This window comes from Brassica oleracea, chromosome C4, assembly GCF_000695525.1.
Source record: "Brassica oleracea var. oleracea cultivar TO1000 chromosome C4, BOL, whole genome shotgun sequence".
NCBI classification, from domain to species: Eukaryota; Viridiplantae; Streptophyta; class Magnoliopsida; order Brassicales; family Brassicaceae; genus Brassica; species Brassica oleracea.
In genome coordinates this window covers 28,877,297-28,882,685 of record NC_027751.1, presented here as the reverse complement: position 1 = coordinate 28,882,685, position 5,389 = coordinate 28,877,297, and the positions used below count along the sequence as shown (strand labels likewise).

Sequence of the window (5,389 nt, the reverse complement as noted above, 5' to 3'; positions counted from 1 at the left end):
GGTCTACGGTGCCTTGAAATCAAAGGATGTTCAAACTGTTACGTTGGAAGAACATATAATGGCTTTGCAAGACAGTGACATGGAAAAAAACCAAGCACATGAAGAATTTTATTAAGACATATGGTAAGGATATGTAAAATAAACTGAGTAACATATACGAAGAATATATCTCTGAGTCAGAGAAGGAAACATTCCTGGCTAAGCTGCAAGAGGTGAAGGATTGGTTGTTTGAAGATGGGCAAGATGTGATTAAAGATGTCTATGTTGCAAAGCTGAAAAAGCTCCAGGAGGTTGGTGACTCCGTCGAAATACGTTGCAAGGAGTGGCGGGAAGAGTGCCGGTCACAGATGAGCTTGTTCGATGTGTCAACATGTATAGAGATGATGCTCTCTCTAATGAATCCAAGTTTGACCACATCGAACCAAAGAAGAAGCAACAGGTCTTGAAAGATGATACATATATAAAGAAGAAGTCATCAAAGCCATGTGTCAGCTGGTTATTGGCAGAAGGAGTTTGTTAGAGTCAACGAGTCATCTTAGACAGACAAGTACATGTGGCGTTATCCGATTGGAAAGAGGGTGAAGTTCGTTGGAGTCGTTAAAAACAGAGTATTAAACAGAGAGGAGTGTTGGGGAACTGTACGAGAAACACACATTCGAGAAAAAAGTTCTAATAATTAGAGTGGGCAGAAAGTACAGTCGTGTAACAATCAACAGAGAGGAGTGTTGAATGTTAGACAAGAAGAAGGAGTGAAACAAGAGAGACTAATGGAAAAATGAAACCATTTTTATGGTTTATGATGTCTTTGTTAAAGAACTAGAATATTATGGTTCAGTGGGAAGTGTTCAAACAACTCATCATTTGCCTATTATGGTTCATGATGTCGTTGTTAAAGAACCAGAATATTTCGTGGAGAGGAAAATGGTAAAACACCAAGGGGGAGCTTCGACAATGGTACTAGTCAAGTGGCAGAACCACACAGAAGAATAAGCAACTTGGGAATTCTTATTTGATATCCAAAAGAAGTTTCCATCATTTGAGCCTTGTGGTCAAGTTGCTTCAACCAGGGGAGATTTGATACAGATATAAAGATGAAGTTATTGAAGCCACGTGTCAGCGGGTTATTGGCAGAAGGAGTTTGTTAGAGTCAACGAGTCAGCTTAGAATGACGAGTACACATAGCGTTATCCGATTGGAAGGAGGGTCTAGTTCGTTGGAGTCGTTAGAAACAGAGTATTAAACAGAGTCGATTGTTTGTTTTCAGATTCATTCAGAAAATATTGATTGTTGTTTCTTCTTGAGTCTAAAACATTCTTCAATTCTTGATTTCATTACTGGAGAAGTTCTTCTTATTTACGGATTTCTACAAGTGGAACTACCAATTATGTGTTTCAATTGAAGCATTGTGTTGGATCGTAGAGGCGAACATATGTAAACCTCTATCAGAAGAGTGTGCAAAAGCAAAAGCATGACTTCGAGAGAAGCAGCAGAAGCCGCTTGTCAAGTATGAACCACCTGTTCTCTTATTAGCTGATGTAAAAAGCAAGGGTAAGGAATTGCACATCTTTTGCAATTCAATAATGAACAAACCAAACATGATGCCTAAACCAGAGGCACCACCACAAGCCAAGGCGTTACATTTGTAATTTTAGGGATTTTGAAAACATGTGTCCCATTCAAGCCTATTTAGATGTGAACGCAAAACTCCCTGCTGGCTACGATGTTGAATTGTAGTGGATCATGATACAGAGGGCTTTAGAATCGTTAGGAGTATTTGATGAGATCATTTTTCATGTCTATATGTTCTTTAGCCTCATTCCACACCTGCAGAGGGTAGTTTATCACCGTCTTTGTTCAAACGATGAAAAAGGTATAAAAAGCAATGATGATAGGAAAAATGTATATCTCTTGGTTTTTGGAGAACAGTGTGATTAATTGATAACAAAACGCATAAGCAAGCCATTGTTATCCAAACAGCTTGATCAAGAATTAACAAAAAGAAAAAAGAAGTTGTGAACAGATCTCCACAGACAGATGAGATGAGTGTGTAATGTTCTTCAATCCTCGTCTGAAAATTTCTTCAAACAACAGTTATTGATGGACGACTCTATGCTACATGTAGCTTTGGACTATGGCAAGTGGGGCAATGGCCCTGGGCCCAAGGGTCCAAAAACAATTTAATGTAATTTGACTAATTGTAAGAGGTCCATTTTAGTTTATTAAAGAATCAAATAGTTTAATAATCCTATAATAAAAAGCTCATAATCAGCTAAACCTAATTAACCTACATAAAGACAAAACACAAAAAGTTATTTATGCTTCCTAGTTTCTAATCTTACCGTTGACGGTAAAGAGAAGCTCTTGAATCCAACAAAAGTGAACAACAGAAAATCACAAACCAAAATATATATTTTATTCACTGATCAGTTAGTGAGATCCCTTTTCAAAGTAGAGGTTTGTTTAATTGATTATATCTATATCTTTTACTCTCTTAGTTTATTGTTTCAGATTTTTATATTCTAACTCTTTCTGAATTTTTTGGTTGCAGTTACATAATTTTTGTTGGTGCTATTGAGTATTTTGGACTAGGCCTATTTTGGACCTCAATTCCAGGTGATATTGTTCTTTTAATTTTAAAGTCATGGTGTTGTGTGGGAATGATAAGAGAAAAAGAAAAAAACTTAATGAACAATTTGTAGAATCTCAGAGGGGAGCTTTAGATAAATCTGTTAAAAAAAATACTGTGAGTTCTAGAGCAAAAACGAATGTGGAATCTCATGAGAATGAGTCAAATCCTTCTAATTTTGAAACATTAGATGATGATGAGCCATCATTTCCTCCTTTTGATATCTATGATCTTAGAAATTGGAATAGTGTTGATAACATAACAAGAGATTTGCTAATTGAAAAAGAACCCAAAAGAGATATGAATCTTGAGTTTCCCATTGATGATAAAACTAAAAGGCATTTTGCATATAGGCATTATTTCAGAAAGTTGTGTAATGGAGAAATTGTTGATAGAAAATGGTTAATTTACTCAAAACATGAATATAAAGTTTACTGTTTTTGTTGTAAGTTGTTTAAATCTCATGGAAATGTCAGTTTATTAGCAAATCAAGGACTAAGAGATTGGAAACATATTGGTGATAGACTAAAAGGTCATGAAAAAAGTGAGGAGCATATGGCTAACATGAGAACTTGGAATGAATCTAAAGTTAGACTTCAAAATAATTTGACCATTGATAAAGAATTTCAGCATGAGATCACAAAAGAAAAAGAACGTTGGAGACAAGTTTTATATAGAATAATTGATGTAGTTAAATGTCTTTCAAAAAGAAATTTAGCTTTTCGAGGATCAAATGAAAAACTTTACCAAGATAGTAATGGTAATTTTTTAGGAATGATTGAGAGGATTGCTGAATTTGATGTGATTATACAGGATCATATAAGACACATCCAAACTCATGAGGTACATCACCACTATCTTGGTCATAACATTCAAAACGAGCTAATTTCTCTTCTCACATATAAGGTTAGACTTTCTATCACAAGTGTTATTAAAGAAGCAAAATATTTTTCTGTTATCCTTGATTGTACACCAGACGTGAGTCATCAAGAGCAAATGAGTATAATTGTACGATGTGTGAATGTCTCAGATAAAAATATTAGAATTGAAGAGTATTTCTTAGAGTTTCTTAAAGTAGATGATACATCATGACTAGGCTTGTTTAACGAATTACAAAGTGCTCTTAAGTCTCTTGATCTTGATATTAAAAATGTGAGGGGACAAGGTTATGATAAAGGTTCTAATATGAAAAGAAAACACCAAGGAGTTCAAAAACGATTGCTTGAAATTAATTGAAAAGCATTGTTTATGCCATGTGCTTGTCATAGCTTGAATCTTGTTGTTATTACACATTCTTGTGTGAAAGCTGTTTCTTTTTTTTGGGATTGTGCAACGCATATACACTTTATTTTCGAGCTCTACAAAAAGATGGAATATTTTACTTAAGCATATTTCATGTTTTACAGTAAAAAGTTTGTCTAATACTAGATGGGAGAGGCGAATAAAAAGTGTAAAAGTTATAAGATATCAAGCTCCTCAAATAAGAGCAGCCTTAATTGAACTATATGATTTGTGTGATGATGCTATTTCAAAAAGTGAAACTGAAAGTTTGATTGATGCACTTGAGAATTTTGAGTTTTTGTTTGGTATTGTTATTTGGCATGATATTTTATTTGCTATTAATATGGTAGGTAAGAAATTACAAGATAAAACTATATGTATTGATAATGCCATATGAAACAAGTAGAAGGCGTAATGTCTTTTTTTGAGAAATATAGACATGATGGATTTAGCTCTAGTATGAACATGGCTAAAGATCTTGCTCATGAGATGGGTATTGATGCTATATTTCCCAAAAAGCGTCGATGTTTTAGAAAAAAAAACAGTTTGATGAAAGTGATCATAATGAAGTAATTCAAACATCTAAAGATGATTTTAAAATTAATTATTTCCTTGTCGTTGTGGATATGGCTATTACTTCGTTGAATGATAGATTTGAACAAATAAGAACATTTGAAAATGTTTTGGTTTCAAATGAATTCAAATTATTTCAGATTATTTTCTTACCTTGGCTTGGAGCGTGCCCCTCCTTTATGAAGGTTGACGGTTGCTTGAATGGGTGAGGGTGAACTTGGACAGCTAGATGAATCGGCTTGGATGTTGAAGATAGTAAGTCCAGTTTAGCCTTGATTGTTGGTCGAGAACAAATTTGGACCGGTTTGATCTCCAATCTTCAATTTGCTTGTTTGATCTTGAATTAGCATTGGGTCGGTTTGGTCTTGGTCAATGATTTATTGGGCAGTTCAGGTAAATCCTTCGCGTATGTCCAGACAACCGGACCATGTGGTCAGATTACGACGAACAAGGAGAATCTCAATTTGGATAAACGCATCAAAGTCTTATAAGAAATTTGTTGGGACACATGCTAACTAATTCTGCCAAAATCGACATGTCACGTTTGAACGGGATTCAGTCGACTAAGATGGAAGAAGTCAGAAATAGGATGGCTAAAGACGTTTTCTTTAGATCTGGTTTGAAGGGTTACAATAGTGACAAGAAGATTCAAGAGCAACAAGATCGGAGAGCAACAAGATCAAAGAGATAACCTAAAACCCTAGATCTAGCCGCTCAGTGTGAACGGGATTCAGTCGACTAAGATGGGAGAAGTCAGAAATGGGATGGCTAAAGACGTTTTATTTAGATCTGGTTTGAAGGGTTACAAGAGTGACAAGAAGATTCAAGAGCAACATGATCGGAGAGCAACAAGATCAAAGAGAACCTAAAACCCTAGATCTAGCCGCTCAGTGTGTTCAATCATCCAAA

The 5,389-nt window shown here is 35.1% G+C and overlaps 1 pseudogene; it reads left to right on the top strand.

The window, feature by feature from the left end:
* LOC106338585 overlaps window positions 1–1,646 on the top strand; it is a 2,699-nt pseudogene extending 1,053 nt beyond the window's left edge.
* Window positions 1,647–5,389: the final 3,743 nt, after the last annotated feature.